The sequence below is a fragment of the Capsicum annuum genome, chromosome 6 (assembly GCF_002878395.1).
Source record: "Capsicum annuum cultivar UCD-10X-F1 chromosome 6, UCD10Xv1.1, whole genome shotgun sequence".
NCBI classification, from domain to species: domain Eukaryota; kingdom Viridiplantae; phylum Streptophyta; class Magnoliopsida; order Solanales; family Solanaceae; genus Capsicum; species Capsicum annuum.
In genome coordinates, this window is record NC_061116.1 from 185,977,871 (window position 1) to 185,998,504 (window position 20,634).

The window sequence follows — 20,634 nt, forward strand, 5'->3', positions numbered from 1 at the left end:
AGTTCTAGGCGTGATGCATGGAATGAAGTAATTTGCACCAAAGTTCTCTCTCTATATATTTAATTATTATATTGATTATTGAACTTTAAAAATATATAAGGATAAAAAGGTAAAATGTACTTCTAATTATTGATTTCTTAATGGACTTGTCAATTTCATAAGAACCAACTAATTTGAAATGAGGGAGGGTAAGTTTGGTGCTTCTCTTCTCTTCTTTCTTTCTAGGTCAATTTATTTCTCCTGTAATGTTGCTTTGCAACAAGTTTCAACTTCTAATATTATCATATATTAAAACGTATTTTTGAAGTTTTAAACTATATCAAATTCACACTGTTTTATGTTTCATTAATCTTTTTTCCTTTAGCTATTGTTGGAGGCATTAAGTTTTTCAAAGATAATTAATTTCTTTCATCACATGAGTTCTCTAAAATTATTGTTCCATGTACGGGCATGCATTTTGGCTTTAGTTATTTTTATAACAATAATTTCACAATGATGCAATTTTAATTATCATATTTCGGAATATGAGTCTACGGAGATAAGTAATTTCATTGTTGTGTTTTTATTAGGTTGCGTTTATTTTTTTAAAGTCTGTGACTGTCCAAATATTTACAAAACCATGTCATTATTCTTCTTTAACTAGGAAAATTAAGTGAGGAACTCATCATGTTCCTATTTAATTATCCTATTTATCTAAAAAATATATTTTACTTTTTAAATTTTATATTTAATAATGTAACTTTCACACAATAATTTAATTTTCATATGAAGTTATAATTACTTAACTAACATACACGTGCAACGAACATATACTAAACTAATTATATTAAATATAAAAGTTAAAAATATACCACTAAAAATTACATATTTATGGGGATTTTAACCCTCGCTATCCATCCAAAAAAAAATATAGCCAAATGAAATAATATTTGCCCTCTGTTTTTTCCCCAAAACATTTCCCTCTCTCATTTTTCCCCAATTAGAGAGAGTGGGCGGTACTCTCCGTCCATTGATTACAGGAGGTACGCCGGCCATTGATTACAGGAGATACGCCGTCCATTGATAGGAACTCCGGCAACACATTGATAGGAGATACATCGGCTTCCAGCTCCCGGGTAATTACGAAGATTTGGGTCAATCTCCGGCGCCGCTGTCCACGATGTTTGTCGTTAGTTGGAGAAAAGTAGTGTGACTCGGTGAAATCTCACTATGAACGATGTCACTGCACCTTCTTGTTTTATGCTGTTCTCTTTTTGCTTTAACCTGAAAGGATGGTGCGAATAAGAATGCTATGTACTCTAGTTCTAGCATCTCAGGTTATTTTTGATTGAGTATGAATACCTGACCAAATATGTTCATGGGTTATGTGTTGTTCGATATTATATGACGCTCTTTGGCTTCTCTATTGCTGATTTAACAATTGTGATGATTTGCTATAAAATAATTGCGATTTTCAGAATGAAGTCTGACCTAAAACCTTTCATGAAGCAGTGTGTTTGCTTTGTTTTGCTCTATATTAGACAAATAGTTGTTTGAATCAGTGGTTAGATTTGAGGGGTCTATTGGAAACAACCTCTCTACCTCACAAGGTAGGGTAAGGTCTCGTGCACACTACCCTCTCGGTATCTTGTTGAGGGGTAAGGTCTGCAAAGAGCCTTATCTTCTTCAAAGGTACTATTGGATCAGCTGTACTATGTCTCCGCTAATCATAGTACGTTTTAAACTGCAAGTGTTGTTATCCATATATATCATTCCGGTGATAAATTTGTTACATAAAAATGATCAACAACAATGACAACTATGCTTCAGTTCCAAGCTAGTTGGATCAGCTGTATAGATCCTCGATATCCATTTCTCTCCACTTGAACCTGTTTTATTGCACTATTCAATAGTTGAGGTGTTTCCGCGCCAGAAGTCCTCTACCTAGAATTGACCATTAAAGAAGGAAAAAAGGAAAAAGTAATGAAGGCCGTTCTACAGAATTCATCCCGTAGGATGGTGTAGGAGGAGAGGCAACTCGACAACTACAAGTAGTTAAGCCAATCACTTACTCATAGTGTACTTGCATCCTTAGTTTGAGGTATTAAATTTTAAGCAGTAGCATGAAAGTATTCTGCAATCAAACACACATTGTAGTCTTTCTTATTGATGTACTTTCTCACTTGCCTCAGAAAGGAAAAATGGAACTTTTTTCACAAATCTAAGCAAATAGCATGGCTTAACATATAGGATACCGAAGGGAAGGGAAGTTTATCACCAATTCAATAGTAGTGCTTCTGTCCTACACAATTTGTTTCCTGGTTGATTTCATTTTCCTCTTTCACGTGCTTCTTGTTTCTATGTGATGCTGGACTTTGTTCGTTGGCAGATTCTCGAAGGACTCCTTAAGTTGCCGGAGAACAAGGAGTGTGCAGATTGCAAAGCCAAGTACGTACATATATTTGAATTTGATAGTGTGGCATTCAGAACTTATTCTGCTGAGAGGATTGTTGATGTTAAATAGAAATCACCTTTAGTATATGGACTTATTTGATAGTCTTGCGATGACTGTAATTCTTTTTTGTTTAAATTCAAAGCAGAGGTCCTCGATGGGCAAGCGTGAATCTTGGGATCTTCATATGCATGTAATGCTCCAGGATCCACAGAAGTCTAGGTGTACACATATCGAATGTAACTTATTGACTTCTCTACCCTCGTCCTGTCTGAGATTTTGTAGATATATCTGAACTATGAAATGGTTTAACAATGCATGTTTTAATTTCTATGTTTTGTGACAATTGAAATGATCGTGGTCTACAATCGTGCAGTTTATAATAGTCCTTTCTTGTCAATTCTTGATTGACATAAGAACCATTTCAACTACTAAATATAAGGGTGAGTAGATACTAGTAGAGCATCGCCTATTCATAGATCTGCATCCGCCTTTATACAGCTACAACAACAACAAACCCAGTGTATTCCCACCTAGTGGGGTCTGGGGGGGTAAGATGTACGCAGTCCATACCTCTACCTCTGAAGAAGTAGAAAGGCTGTTTCCGATAGACCCCCGGCTCAAGACACGAGATACCACACAAACACATAGTAAAGCACAACACAAGATTACATAACATAAATACGGCACCCATAAGTAATATAAAACAGAGGAAAGCACGCAGATTCGTAATAAAACATGGAACACGGACTCCTAACAGGAATAAAACCCCCACCAAGTAATTCCCTACACTAGCGATTCAAACTGGCCCTAGTCCTCTGCCCTAATTTAGAAAGAGGAATACAAAAATTCTCTATTTTAGAAAGAGGAACTAAGGTAGTAGATCTTTTAGCTCCTAACAGCTGTGGAGGAAAAATCGGACTACTCAGGGGAGCTGAAGTGGGTAAAAACAGTACTGCTAAAGCTCACAGGACTGCTTTAGCTGCCTCAATTCATGCATATTACACACGAAATCATTTCGAGATGGTCCATTGGTCCTTTTTTTTTTCAATCCTATGACCACTTCACAAGTGGTGATGGAAAATCAGATATGTGAACCAATCATAATAAGCTTTGATTCCATATATACTGACTGGTCGTCTGGTACTAATTACGAAAATTGGATGGGTACTTCAGTTTTCTATATACTAAGGCAAATGATGTACACGAGATCTAGCATACAACAAATTAAACTTAGACCATACACCAATTTACACCGTACTATATAAAATACCTAAGCAGTTTACGTAAAAATGCATCAAATAGAGGTATATAATGTAGTATAAGAAATATGTGAGTATGCATATATTGTGATCGGTATTCTTTTTGGCCTTGGATATTGATGTTTTCCTGGTTGAACTTGTTGTTTCTTGTTTGCATTGATTGGTACTGAGATGCGATCTCATTATTGAACTCCATCTTCATTGACAGTAAATAGGAAAATAATTCAGAATTATCAAAATATATATGGATGATTTATATCCACAAAAATTCCTCCGACTTGTTTTATATCACAAGTTTCAAACGTTTTCCTTCTTTATTGAACTTTGTGTCAATATATGCATATATGATGAGTTACTTACTTGAGGTAGAAATGCTCTATAGGGGTGGTTAAAAGGGAATGAAGTGGTTGCAATATTAGGGGCAGCGGCAGATTTGGTACCTATGGAGCTGATAGCGTCGTTATTAGGAATGGATGATGTCATGGCAAAAGCTGGTGAGATGAAGGGAGGACAAAGAGTGGGAATTGATGAAGTTGGATAATTGAGGGGAGCTGTAGTAAGAGAGTGATAAGGCGCTAGAGGTAAATTAGCAGTCATATTGTTAAGCATTGCTGCAGTACTACCCATGCCATTCGTGCTAGTAAAGGCATTTGAATATGTGGTTGCATTCCTAGAGACATCATCATCATTTGTTGCTCCATATTTCTAGCACTGGTTATCAACTGAACATGTGCTTGAAGCTGCTTTAAGTACTTTATCACTTCCTCCAGCATTGATGCTTTATCTGTCTGCACAAATAAAATCATCCATAATTATGTCGCTAAAAATTACATTATAGGGGTATGGCTAAGGATGATCAGTTGAACATTCTTCGCAGAAAATTGTAGTGTACATAGATCAAATAGTTTCATATGTGGTAGCTATAACCCACCTTACTTGCATTTGGCACCAACTTCTGCAGAGCTTTCATCTTTCCATTAATTCTATCTCGGTGTCGCTGAACCCAAAAACAAAACAACGCGTTCATATAGTGAAAGGATGTAGCTTATGTATATATATAAACTAAGGTGCGTTAACTCCAACATATATGCCCTCTCTGACTGGTTATGATCAGCAATTCTTCTGCTGCGTTTTGATAGGTTGGAGCTTTTTGTTTCACGTTCTTCCTTCTTGTTTTCCTGTAACAAGTCATCCATTATGCATAAGAGTTTGATAACATAGACGTATTTTCTAAAAGTAGACATGATATTACTGAAAAATATAATTCCAAAATACTAGTACTACATATAGTACTAACATAGTGGGACATTAGCTAGGTGGCTACTGATATTTGTATTTCATCATCATACTACTAGCTACTATCATTAGAAATTTGGCTTTTGGCAATCACTATTTAACGAAGATACACTATTCCATCATGTTTGTCTCTAACATATACTTTTCGGCCTAGCAAGATAACTTCGGAAGTGCTTGCTTATGATCGATCAATTATGTGTACTGTTGTTGAATATGATTGTTCCGTCATCTGTTGTTTGTGTATTTTTGTAGGTTCGATCAGCTGCACTAGATACATGGCTCCCAAATCAAGTTGCATTTATTCAATGTTAGGTTTTTCTCCTCAAATTCTTACACTTTTTATGTTGATGTGATAAATAAGTTGACTCAATTGTTGATTCGATAAATGGCCTAATTGTGTGTAATCCCTTTTCTGTTGCCGGTATAGCAATGGGAAACGAGAAGGCGAATATTTATTGTGAAGCTGAGCTTCCTCCAAATTACGATAGAGTTGGTATTGAGATTTCATCCTTGCAAAGTATGTCCCGTACTAGTTCCTGGCTTAAGCAATCCTTTCGATCTAGTATGTTGCAACTTCATCGGCAGTACCTGTATTTCGTTTAGGTATGAGGATAAGAGGTGGATCCCTAAGGATGAGAAGGAGATTCAAGAAGGGAGGGCCACAGGGCGACAACAACGACATTGTGACAGAAGTAGTCATGGGCATGTTCGTAACTCTTTTGTTCATCCAATGAGAGAGTGAGTATACAATGCCCTAGCACAAAGCAAGCGATGTCTGCTGCTAGATTAAGTATACCTCTGCCAGCAAGAGGACCGGAACAAGTATATCAAACTTTTATTCACCATTCTAATACTTTTATATCTGTTACAAACTTTGAATCTAATAGTTCAACTCATGAAAAGGTATCTCCTGGTGAGGGTGCACTTCCTCACCAGACAAGTCAGATGACACAACCGATTGCAGTCGCTGAATCTGTAAAGCAGGTTGCAGAAGTTGTTAATCCTCCTAAAGTTGATATTGCTACTGATCTTTTCGACATGTTGTCTATGGATTCTCCAAATGACAATGGCGCAAGTGCTGCTTCTGTAGATGATAACTCATGGAGAGCTTTTCAACGTATGTTACTTAAGTCGCCGCTTTCCTATATTTTTTCTTCAGCTCTTTTATTCTAATCAAACCTTGTAACTTCTCAGCTGTTGAAGAAGAACTAGCAACAAAAAGTGGTGTTGCGAAAGCTGATCATCGAAAATGCCAATCCTCCTCTGCAATTGATGGTTTATTCAAGGATTCATCAACACTGTCATCATCTATTTCAACTTCCTCCTTGTCCGATAAGCCTCCAAAAGATGTCAAAAATGATATCATGAACCTTTTCGACAAGGTACTATATGTAATTTTTTACTCACTGCTATGAGGAATTTTATGTTCCCCAGATAATGTCATCTAATGACAAACGGATCCATTAATGAGTCTTTTGACGTATTATTTTGCCTACATGTGGATTCGGAGCTCTACCAGAAAGTACGCATTTGCAGTCCGTGAGCGCAGAAGTTTATGAGTCCTAGTATACCTTATCTTTTCCTATGTGCGACAATGTTCTATAGTAATGGTATCAACAGTCACGTTTGCTGACAGACTGATGTTTTAAGGTTCCTGCCATAAATTATTGTCAGAGTTATAGCTAAACCATGACTTCTGCTGTTGTCCCATATATTGTTGAAGATTTATCTGAAAACATACCAAAGTGTCATTGGTGATTGCTCTGCTCGTAGAGTCATGGATTCGATGTATTTTTTAATTATAATGTCATTATACCAAAGTATCATTTGTCAATTATAATGTTTAAGTAGTTAGGTTGTGTTAATAATATTATATGAATTGAACAAATATTGGATTGTAGGTTATGCCTAAAAGAACAATCAAATTTGAGCTAAAATTAGAATCTATAATTACTTATTGAAAATTGATGGGTTCCACTAATTTTTTTTTTTTTTTAAAGAATAATTACGGAGGTTTTAAACCCCCGCAATTCTTAAATTAAAATTTATTATAAAAAGAATTAAATTTGGAGTAATGGGGTTCGACCGTTGCAAAATAACCGTCGTAAATTAGTTATGGCGTTCAGAAAAAAAACTACCGCAAATTGATTGTCGCGGCTCGTATTGTGGGGGTTTTGAGAACCCCGGAATCAAACTGTAAAATTAACCCTAGTAATTTAACCCGTTTTTTGTAGTGATATTTCAAGTATGAAATCAGGAGGAATATATCTTTCCTTATTATCTCCGTTTTGGTGAGATATGACTGTTCGCAATAAATTTTTGTCGTGCTAAAAATTAAATGTAAGCAAAGATAAAACAAACAAAAAGAAGAAGTTTTATATAAATGAATTTTTCAGGAACAATACTGTTATTCTCTCGATTCTTCTCTCCTAAGATTTTTCGTGATTCGAGGGCCTTTTGGAGCGTAATTCTCGAACTTTCGGATGATTTGAGCCTCCTAGAAATGCGTTTAGATCTTCGGGAATCGCCGGACAGCACTTCGTCGTGTCAAGTTGATCTCTGGGCAGAACTTCGTTAGTTAATTTTTTGAAGAGTTGTGTAGTCAATACAGAAGCTTTCTCTAATGTTTGCCAATTTATAGTTGTAGGGGGTAGGCAATACAAGTGTAAATAACCTCTACTACCTTATTCTGATTGATCCATTCAGTTTTCAAGCTTATCACAAATGTTATGTAATAAGGTTGCTTGTGATTGGCCAAAAATATTTCATTTGGTACACTTGGCGATGTTTTATTGGCTCTTGAACTTGACTTGGATTGCCACATCACTTGAGTGTATGGCCTTGCCTTGTTGGTCTTTAATTTGACTGGGATACCACGTCACTTGACACATAATATGAGTTTGGGCTTCAAGGTGAGATTGACCTTGATGGGGAATAAAATGGGCTTATTATTTTTACAGTCCAAAATAATTTTAGACCCAATAAAATATGGATCAAATTAAAATTTTATATGAATTTGATCCAATAAATTTTACGTATCTACACATGCCCCCAACTTCAAGGCTCGTCGAGGTGTTTGATTTGTCGGACTTGTTACAGACGAGATTCGAAGTATTTGTGGAGCCTTTTTTTGGCAAAACTTGAGCATTTTGTCAAAATTCAACTCCTCAAAATCATGATAAATCGGGTAGAATAACGTGAATCCCTTCATTGGGAGTGTAACTTCTGTTTAAAACTAAATATAACCAAATCATGTAGGATTCGGGTATTAGTTTTATATCAAATTTTAATAGGATTGAGTAATGATGTTATCCCACTTCAAAAAGGATTAAGAATTTGACTTATTTTTGACACTTGGACGTCCAGTTCTTCTTGAAGACAACTTGTTCAGCAGATTTCTTTTTGAAATCAAACTAGAGCCCTTTAGAGTCCATAAAAGGAAATCACGATCCCATTAAGTCATTGTATTTCATCCTGAGCCGCAATTCAACTCGCGTTCTTTTCCTCCTTTTTTTTTTTTGCTTTTTTCACAATTGAGTTTCAGGCATTTTAGGGCGTTTGTGGGAGAAACTTCATAATGCATCGTGGGAGTGTCTAAATCACAAACGACTTGTAGTGTTGAAAAGTAGACTTGTGAGGCTACGTTCTACGCAAAAATCACGCTCCAGATCCGCACAGGTATCCTTCCGAAATCAAACTTTCAGTATTGTTTCATCATTTTTTATTTATTTTGTGCAGCCTCACGAAAATTCTCATATCTTGACTTAGGAACATCAAAATCAACAACTCTTTTTTGCTTTGGAAACTAGAATTATAGATTTACGTCTCCCGTGGAAATGATAATCAGATTGCATCTGAAATGTCTCAGACATTGTCCCAAAACCGGTCTTCTAATCCTGGTTCATTAGTTTTATCAGCTTTGTACAGCGTCACGACAAATTCCATATCTCGATGTAGGAGTATCAAAATTAGGTGCGGTTTTTTGCGTTGGAAAGTAGACTTGTAGAGCTACATCTCACAAGAAAATCATATCAGGATACACCTGAATTGTTCCAATTATTGCTTCAAACCAGTCTTCTTATCTTGGTTCATCAGTTTTATCAGCATTGCGCAGCGTCTTGAGAAATTCTGTATCTTGACATATAAGTATCAAAATCATAAGGGTTTTTTTGTGTTGGAAAGTAGACTTGCAGATCTACGTCATAAGTGAACACCAAAATCAGAAAACTTCTATATTTTCTCTGGTAAATTTTCAAAGGTACAGTCCAAATCTTGTGATACTCTATTTTCCTTTAGAAAATTTACCGTTTAATTTAATTTCTTTGGCAGGTCTTCATACACAGAGAGTATATCTTCAGTATTTTGAGAATATGGTGAGCTTAAATGATCAAACAACATCATATCCTCAACTTGAAATAGAAAACGATGAACGATACTCTCGTTCTAGAGTCCTCACCTTGAGAGTTCATCCTCCGGTAATCGGCGCCTTCCCGCTTGATAGAGGATCGCCTGAAATGTCCCTTCATCTAGAAAAATGGTCGACAAAATAAGAAATTGGCATCCCTAACTTCAATAAGGTCATTACTACTACTACTTTTGTGTTGCATTCATCTACACATGACAAAGAATTTGCTGCTACATATCCCAAAGGCTCGAATAAGGGTCTTATCATATGGAATTATCCCTAATCAGGCTTTGGTGAGTTTCATTATGTTACATGCTATTGGGAATGGGTAGAGGATGTCCTTAGCCATAGCAAGGAGGTGCTGGAACAAACCAAGATTTATGATGCTATTTTTGCATCTTTATTTACGTACGACGTGAACGAGAATGTTTTGTAGGTCTTTTGTAAACTTTAGCATTCCTCGACTAATACAATATGTCTTGGCATTGATGATCTATCTATTTCATTGTGGGACATGCGTATTATTGGGGGCCATCCATTACATAGAACTTTCTTTCACGAAGTCGTCCCTTCGGCCCAAGAATTGACACAAGCAGATCAGCAAGGGAAGTCGTTTTTGCCTAAAATTTGTGCTTACTTATTTTCAGCATTCTATCGACTTTCAGATGGTGCGTCTAGGGAGGTTTCTGTCCATGATTGGCTAAATTTTTGGTTCAAAGGACTGGAGCGGTACAAGGAGCCTCCACCATGGGGCTATAAAACAACAAGCTAAACCAAAGTCAAATCACAATCCTAGCGGCTGCATTGATATGTCATTTTTATTGAATTGAAGAACAGAGAAAATCTTTCGTTGAGTTAGGCGTGGAAGTGTCTCTTAGAGAAAAGACAAACTTGGATGCTTTTCTTGCTTGTTGAATTTGTAAGTTCGTTCTTCTAATTAAAAAACTTAACCACATCCGTTCTAGCATTTTCATGTTCATGGATTTATTTTTCTTGACTGCTTTTCTTGCTTGTCTGGATTTGCTTGCTGGATTTGTAAGTGTTAACATTGAAGGAGTACAAAATTAGCTATTTGTTACCGTTGAAATAGTAATTGTGCTTTTTGAACTGTTGGTGACACTTAATAGACTGTCATCGATCATGACCTATGTCAATTATCAACGAGATATTAAAGTCTACTATAGGCACTCGTAATCGATGGATCCTCAATAACATGTTTAAAAAAATAATTAAGTAAAAAATATACTTGTTCTCTGGATCATTGGTAGATATTGTAGATGTATGTACATGATTATAGTCCCTTACTAGCATGTTGTTTAAAAATAAATATAGTGTGAAATTCTACACATATAAAGGAGTTTAAATAAGTGTCATAATCATATTAGATCTTATACAAATTAGGGATGGTGAATTAAGGAGTGTGTGGATGAGTAGTGGTTGAACAAACAATATCCTAAGAGTAATGTTTGTTAAAACACAAGTATATTTTGAGAATGTTGATTGTATTTGATGACTACCCATTCACATACTCCTTCAATCACCACCCCCAAATCAAAAGAGTATGTGGATGGGTAGTGGTTGAACAATCAACATCTCAAAACATACTTGTGCTTTGACAAACATTACTTTGAGGATGCTGATTGTTCAACCACTACCCATACACATAATCCTTCAATCACCACCCCCAATTTGTGTAAGCTTTAACAAGATCATATGACTTGTTTAAACTCCTTCATATATGTAGAAACCCACAATTTATTAATTTTTTATTTAATTATTTATTTTTAAACAACATCTAAGTGAGGGTCTATAACCATGTAAATAAATCTATGTGATCTACTAATGATCAAGAGAGTGATCGATGCATGACCTATAGTGTAAGTCTACGATAGATCAAATGAATTGATGGACTCTCAAAGCAAAAGTATATTTTTTACATGGGATTGACATGGGTCAACATTGATGGCAGTCTATTAAGTGTCACCAACAGTTCAAGATTATTTGTTTAACCAACATTTCAATAGTTCAAGTGATTATGTGTTTAAAATTTTTCTAATTTAATTATTTTCTTTCACCACCCTAAAATCATGTGATTATGTGTTTAAACTTTTTAAAATTTAATTATTTTCTTTCAAACTACAAGCTACTGATGGTCCATCGATTCATATGGTTTACGATTGACATACATGTCTGGTCGAGGAGTGACAGTGTCTAATATCGATGATAGTGCATAAAATATTTTTAAAAATCCCAATTGTATTTATTGAACAAGCAATCTGCACCATTCATACAGAAGAATAATCAACACAAAGTAAGGAGTGTGTGGATGTATATTTACTCTTCGTGAATTTAATCCAGGCAATCACAATTGTATTCATTGAACAAGCAATAAAAATTTGAACAAGTTGGTTGTGCAAAATTCCACCATTCATACAGAAGAACAACCAACACAAAACAACAATCACAAAAAAAAGGCAAATAAAATTTACAAATTAAAATACTTATATTAATATTTGTTCATTGCATACATACATTTTCAGCACCAGAACAAGCAAAAAAGGCAAAAAAGAAGAAATTTTCTTCTAACAAAAATCCTATCAAGAAAGCTTCTTTTGCAATGAACAAAACCAAAAAATTATAAAAGAAAACTAAAATAAAAACATAAACTAAATTTAGAGGGATGGTGGGGGTTAATGTATTCGGTGCCTTCCATCCTAGCCTTTTTAGAATTGCCCTCAAGAAACGAGCAATTCGACAGAGTTCATGCTCTAAGTAGATGTGGTGTTCACCTAGCCCACAAAAAAAATGGTCAAAATTATTTCTTAAGAGAAGGAGATCGTTGTGCCATGGGGAAACTCTTCTGATCGGACGTAGGGGTATCCTTCTCGGAGGCATGATTTTTTTGGGTGAAAAAAAAGAGTTTTTGAACTTTTTGGGTTAGGTAGAACTGACTGCTTACATAGAAATTATAACTGTACTTATAGACTCATAGAAGGTGGCATTTCATATTTCCAATCAATGATCAATCGACGCGTGTGGGAATAGGAAAGGTTTAGCTTACGTATACCAGTGGATTTTTATGTGAATAGACGTGTTTTCAGCTTTTAATCAATTAAGAACGGAAAATAATAGTTCAATGCATCGATTGGAGAGATATGGCGGTAAAAAGACCCGCATAACGTGTTTGAGAAGTAATCATGTATTCATGGACAATTATTTAATAGACTGTGTAAAAGATATATCATAGATTGATGTTGTCTATCATAGACAAAGCATATAGTCTATTACAACTAAACCTTAAATTCTACAGAAATGCGCAGTCATCCCCTAAAATAGTGGCTTTACAAATGAAGAAAAAAGGTCTATCTAACATTTGTTGTCCATGCTACATGGGAGAAGGCATTGACAATGGTAATGTGCCTATCGAAGATAATACATAGATCTGGTTCATCTTCTATAATAGACTTCAACTTCTCAAAGAAAAAGGTCCAAGAAACATCGTTCTCTTTATCCACAACACAAAAGGCAATTGAAAAAATATGATTTTTGGTGTCCTGTGCAACGGCACTCAGCAACACACTGTAATACCCCGTAATTGTCTTAGCTCAATTCAACCCATAGAACATGTACAAGAATCTTAGAACCTGAAAATTTAGCTAAGTGTTGGAGACTCAGTATCATTTTTGTCCTCTTAACTTTGACGATTTTTTAAAGTGACCTTCCTGACCTCGAGACGCAAGTTTTTGAGTTGATTCATGTTCAGGGTGTAACGGGCATGTCCCGGGTAAGTTTCAGATTTTTTGAATGAGGTTTGGACCAAGTTTGAATTTCCAAAACTGCAGCTCACCGCGATTGCACCGCGTCGCGGTGGCAGCCTTGGCGTGTCGTGGTAATGGTCAAATTTGGGTTTCAGTTACAAATTTAAATTTCTTAGGGGCAGTTTGGTCTTTTTTCACCGCCCCAATCCTTGAAAACACGAGATTTATCATCAGTTAAGGCATTATATGCCAAATTTTTTCAATTTTCCTATAAAATAAAACCCTACCCATCACCCACATTCATCAAGTTCATCATTATTTCTTCAAGGAAACTCAAGAATTCAAGCTTCACCACTCTTGCAAGATTAAAGCCTTAAGGTATGTTAAATATTCATCCATGGGCCCTTTTCACCCATGGAGTCCAAGAATTTATTTTCATGTTTTAAAGTATGAATTCTCATGTTTACATGAATTATCTTCATGAAACTTTTACGAATTTCGAATATACAAGATGTGTACAAATGATTTTCAATTAAACTAACCTTACACGTTTGAATTGTGGAATTTGTCATGTTAAATCATTAATTCATGGTCTTAGTATTGAAGTTATGCTACCATCACAGGTTTTAACTATTTCATGTTTTAATTCATGACCCTCAAGCGTTTGATGAAATGCCTAAATAATGATTTTGGAATAATGCTTACTTATTATTATGGTTTCAAATGCTCTCATGTGTTCTTATTGATATTGTTATCGAGTAAGCCTGTCAAATGGGTCGGGTTGACCTGGCCCAGCCCAGTAAGCGCCGCTCGCTTAACCCACCCAGCCTGATTTGACTTGGCCCAGTCAGCCCACGGGATGACGGTCCTGGGCTGGGCTAAATTTTTTTGGGGCCCAGTGGACTCGTCCCGGACCCAACCCGGACGAGGCCCACCAGTTGCCCTGCCCGGACCCAACCCGATAATTTTTTTTTTTGAAAACTAGTCATTTGATCCAAATAACCGTTGGGTCCAACGACTATATAGCCATTTGGAGGCTCCAACAGCTATTTGACCCAATTCTTTAAAAAAAAATTAAAATATTTTTTTAAATCCAAAAAAAATCCTATAAATACCCTACACTTTTAAATTATTTTCCACACAATTGTTATTCTGTCAAATCTCATTCTCTCTCAAATATTCTATATATCTCTTAAAGTGCTCAATTTTATTTTTTAATTTTGCGATTACAAATACGAGTGAAAGTTTTCTAAAGTCGCAACTTTCGGATACTTTCAAAATTTGGTATTGTCGTTCTATCTTTTACTTTCAGTTTTTAATTAGTGTATTAATTTTTGAATATTTATTTTTATTAGTTTTGCGTATTTTGAATATTTTTTAGTTTGATTTATACCATGGATACATTAAGAAACCTCGGTAAAAGTATAAAAAAAAATTATCCCGAAAGTGGTAGTGGTAGTAAAAGTCGAATTAGTAGCGGTATAGGTAGTACAAGTAGTAGATATACCCGAGTGCCTCAGGTACCGCTTAGTCAACCTTTTGAGGAAGAAGTAGGTGTAGGTGCTCACGATATGAATAATTTAGAAGCTTAGAAAAATTACGGTATAGAAGATGAAAATGAAGTAATGCGGTTAATTTAGATGAAGATGATGAAAATATTGGTGAGACACCCGCTGTAGAAAATGCTAATGTTAGATCTGAATCGGTTAATTTTCCTCCCCTTCCTCCCATTGTTCCTAAAACTCATAGAAAAACTAGTATTGTATGAAAATTTTTTACACTTTTAGAAGGACAGACTAAGGTGCAATGCAATAATTGTCAACAAGTATATGAGCATAAAAGAGGAGGTAATCAAGGGAATACAAGTTCGTTAATGAGATATATAAGAGATAATCACGCTAGAGAGTTTCTTATTGCAAAAGGTAGAGAGGGTATTGGTGGGCCAACACAAACTAGAATGAACCCAACAACCGGTCAGTTAACTAAGAATTATAATAAATGGAGGGACCGGGAAGAAATAGTAAAAATGGTAGTTGTGGGTTGTTTTCCTTTCACTTTTTATTCTTCGGATTCTTTTATTTATTATATTCAAGCAATTTATAATTCTATGTTTAATGGTATTCCTAGAAGTACTTGTTGGGCTGATATTTTTAGACTTCATTCACAATATGTTTATTATTTAGCTACATTGTTAAAAAATATTCAATGTAGAATGACTCTAACTTCTGATCTTGGTCGTGCTGTTAATAAAAATGATTACTTAACCATTAATTATCACTGGATAGATAGTAATTTTGTTATGCAAAAATGTATTCTAGCTTTTTTGTATGATGAAAATCGTAGACTTACTGGAGAATTTATTTCTGAATCGATTAGTAAAGTTATAGAATCTTATGGTATTGAAAGAAAAGTCTTATGTATTGTTTTTGATAATGCTTCAAACAACAAGAGTGCTATTAAAATGTTAAAAGTTGATCTCTCTTCGCCGTTACCTGAAATATTTCATGTTAAGTGTGTTTGTCATATATATAATTTAATTGTAAGAGATGGACTTGAATTTTTTGAGATTTATATTAAAAAAATTCGACTTGTTGGTGGCTTTATTCAAGGATATAATCGGGAAAAAAAGTTAGAGAATTTAAAGTTAAATGTGAAAAAAATGGACTTAGACCGATATTGATGCCTGAAGAATGTGATACTAGATGGAATGCTACGTATGATTATTTAAAAACTTGTCATGCTTATAGAGTTCCTATTACACTAACTTTTAACCAATATTGTGGTTCATTTGTTGATTTGGCTTAATGTATGCTACATGATTCTGATTGGGCTGTAATTGATGATCTTGTTAAGTTTTTGAAAAAAATTTATATAGCTACGGTTGAATTTTTCGATGCTTATTATCCTACTGTTTGTAATATTTTAACATATATAGCCGATATTTCTGCTTTGCTCAAAGAATATAAGAATAAAGAAGGTTACAAAGAAGTTGTTGATGCTATGTTTGCTAAATTTAAAAAATATTTTTTTCCGATTTTCCCTATTTACTTGGTTGGTGTTTACTAAATCCATATATGAAATATAATACTACGTGCCACTTTAGTTCTCTTATTTACTCTAACTTAGAGATAAATGTTGAACATGAATCTGAAGATGAAAAACAATCAAATTTGTTTACGGCTATGAGTGATGAGAACATTTACATAGAAAAATTATATAACCATTATGATGATTTACTTGGTGTAGTTGTACTGACAAATATCACTCCAACTGTCTCTCCTTATCCTCCCAAGGAGCCATCATCTTCTAAAAGATCGACACATAGTGGTTTTCCTAATCACTTTTATGATTTATATGTTTGAAACAGTGCTGAGGCGGGATCTTACACAACAACTTCTTGGGAAGAGCACTAAAACTAACTTTTTTGGACTTATTGAAGTAGATAGGTAATAAAAGAAGAAAAAAGTAATGAAGCTACTATGTATTATATGTAGCCCTGTATGTGCTTCATTAATTAACAAAGACTAGTCCAGCTTCATTTCTGCAGCTTTTTTCAGATGTTGTGCCAAATTAGAGAAAGATAATATCAGAGACCAATTATAGGTCTTTATTAGTACGTACTTGTAAGTATTATCTTCGAACACCGATAGAGGATCGTAGATGACGGATCAACGCGTTAGATTGGTGGAAGAATAATGAAAGACAATCTACTATGCTTTCAAGATTAGCTAGAGATCTATTGAATGTTTCTATCTCAACCGTTGCATCGGAGAGTGCTTTTAGTCAGGGACGACAACAGCTTGGAGACAACCGACACTCATTGGGAAGAAATGACATGAATGTTCTAGTTTGCCTTAGAGATTGAATTAAAGTGGAATAAAGAAATCAAGGAATAGAGATGGAGCCGAAAGACGAACAGAATCTTGAAGAAATTATGACTTCAAGGGAGAACTCAACACAATCAAGTCCAATTCATAGTTTTGCCCCCATTGATTTTAACTATCCTATGTCAGTTCCCGTTAATATTAACATGTATGAGTTGAAAAAAATGATGCAAAATTTGTAGATTTTTCATTCATGAACATTATAAATTTTGGGTCATTTTGTAATCAATAAAATATAACATTCATTCACTCCTTACTTTGTAATTTTTTATATTTAAATTAAATTTCTAGTTTAAATTAAATACTTAGTTTTAATATATTACTAATTTACTATCAAGCTTTACACTAAGTAATAGACGATTAAACATAACAAACATATATACACATAATGAAAAAATAAATTTCTTTTAAGTTCAAAACCTCAAGTATTATTATATTAGGTAGTATATTTTCTATAGTCTCTAAATCATAATACATGTGTAAATATTTTGTTTACACTCTAAAGTAGTATATATATTTAACGTATACATGTGTATATATTTTCGAAAGTAGTATATATATAGTGTATATATGTTGTGTCTATATTATTTAAAGTAGTACATATATTGTATGGTACGTATATATTTTCTATAGACTCTAAAGATGTATATATTTAATGTATACATGTGTATATGTTTTATAAAGTAGTATATATAGTGTGTATATGTTGTATGTATGTTATTTAAAGTAGCACATATATTATATCATAATCGTACGTATATATGTGTACATATTTTGTATACACTCTAAAGTAGTATATATATTTAACATATATATGTGTATATATTTTATAAAGTAGTATATAACTATATATATATACTATATAGTTTGTATATGTTGTATGTATATTATTTAAAGTAGTACATATATTGCATGGTACCTATATATGTGTATATATTTACTATAGAATCTATAGTAGTATATATTTAACGTATACATATGTATATATTTTATAAAGTAGTATATATATAGTGTGTATATGTTGTATGTCTATTATATAAAGTAGTAAAATAAAGTAGTATATAACTATATATACGCTATATAGTGTGTATATGTTGTATGTATATTATTTAAAGTAGTACATATATTGTATGGTACGTATATATGTGTATATATTTTCTATAGAATCTAAAGTAGTATATATTTAACGTATACATGTGTATATGTTTTATAAAGTAGTATACATATAGTGTGTATATGTTGTATGTATATTATATAAAGTAGTACATATATTATATTGTAATTGTACGTATATATGTGTACATATTTTCTATACACTCTAAAGTAGTATATATATTTAACGTATACATGTGTATATGTTTTATAAATTAGTATATAACTATATATATATATATACTATATAGTGTGTATATGTTGTATGTATATTATTTAAAGTAGTACATATATTATATCGTACATATATAAGTGTATATATTTTCTATAGAATCTAAAGTTTTATATATTTAACGTATACATGTGTACATGTTTTATAAAGTAGTATATATATAGTGTGCATATGTTGTATGTATATTATTTAAAGTAGTACGTATACTATATCGCAATCGTACGTATGTGTGTACATATTTTGTATACACTCTAAAGTAGTATATATATTTAATTTGTATAATTTGTATCACATCCTATGCATGTGTTAGTTGTCAGTTGTTTTATGGACCTGCCGGGGGCCTTGTCCCGGTCTAGAGAGACTATTGTTTCAGTTCAGTAGAGACTTCGTAGACTGTTTTAGATTGGATTTAGGTTCCCTTTTTATACAATGTTATAAAGTTTTAAGTTTGTTTAAGGGACTATCATGTTTTCAGTTTATCTTCCACATTGTTATACCATATGAGTTATGCTTATAATTACATGCTAAGGGGTCTCTCGGGATTTTATCATTTTCATCTTCCTTTGCACAAGCTAAGTGTCCTGAAGTTCATGTACCTTCATCGTGTTTATCGTTATTTGTTACCCCAAATTTTGAACCACAAGAGATGTCTCTACTTTTAAGAAGTCTTACATTCTTCAGATGTGTGGTGCATTACATGAATGGCTAACAATGTTCTTCGTTGATTCTTCGGATGACTTTATAAATTTGAAAAAGGGTGTAAACATGCTTTTAAAGGAATTCAAAGGGATTAACGCCATCATATTCTAGAGGGCTCTGTAAATACTTTTATAAAAACATATGAGGAGTATGATGCTATAAAACTATCTTTATCCCAGAAAATAACTAAAAAATACCATCAAAAATTGCCCTCTGATGTGCAACAAAGCCTTGTTAATGCAACAGAGGAAAACATCAAGGCATGCGGGTGCATAGAGGATCTTCAATCAAATCTTGCTAAATTTGATGAAGAACTGAAGCTCTTGTCTATGAAGAGGGAAAAGACCATTTTATGCATAAAAGATCAGATAGAACAGTTGACTAAAGCTAAGAGAAAATTATCACTTTCGAGAACGAGCTTTATGCAAATAGAGGGAAACATCCATTATCTGAAGACGAAGTGGAGACACTATCCAAACTGAAAGAGGCAAACTAGGCGAGCCGTTAACAAATCTGGAATTTCAACCTTTTCCATAGTTTAGATATTTGTTTTGGATTTTTTTTATTTCTTATTATGATGTAGTGGCATTTTTGTCTTTAGTGCAATAAAAGTGACTTTTAGCTTTCACATGAATTATTTCTCTTGTAATTCAAATATTATTGCGTCTGTTTTCTTTTTAAATGGACAAGCTAGATGAATTTGCCCCCAATCATGAATAAACTTTTGGCTCTATTTAGAACATGTATCAAAATCAAACTTCTTTCCAATTAACCAAAATTAATTTTTTTAAAGTTAACCATGAATCTATCCAATTTCATAGTTTTACGCGGCTATGGTAGAAAATTCATAACTCGACGTACAAGTCTTTAAATCACCAGCTACCTTTTTTTCTACAAAGAGATCTCTAAGATGTATGATATATGTAAAAATTGAGATCAAATCTTTACGAATTTGTACAAACGCGTCATTGAAATAAGCTCCTTTGAAACTTAGTGGTTTTTTTAGGTTTGAGCGACTATGATAGAATATTCATAACTTGACGCAGAAGCCTTTGAATCACGAGCCATCGTTTTTACTAAAAATATAACACCAAGAGATACAACATACGTAAAAATCACATTCAACACCTTCATAGATTTATCCAAATATGTTGTCGAAGTCCGCTTTACCTTACTTGTTTCTTCACCTTTGCACGTCTGTGGTAAACTAAGTGAAGAAACATCTAATTCATGCAATATCTATGTCACTTCAAAGTGTTATTGTCGTGCTCAAGTAATTACACACCCTTTTACTCTTTTTTTAACTCATATAACTGAACTTAGAGTAAAAAATACTCTAAGTTACCTACGTACCTCGGGAGAATCAAGTCATAACGTAGTTCAGGATAATGATTCAATTTTTATTTTATTTTTTTCTTTTTATTTAAATTTTTTTAGAGCCGTTCATAGTTTAGACTCATGCGGGACAGGAGTGACATACAGTTTGTGCTGTAAGAAGCGTTGGTGACCTTCATG

The 20,634-nt window shown here is 33.8% G+C and overlaps 1 pseudogene; it reads left to right on the forward strand.

Moving 5' to 3' along the window:
- The first annotated feature begins 905 nt into the window (after window positions 1–905).
- On the forward strand, window positions 906–6,484 carry LOC107872881 (annotated as a pseudogene).
- The last annotated feature ends 14,150 nt before the right edge of the window (window positions 6,485–20,634 follow it).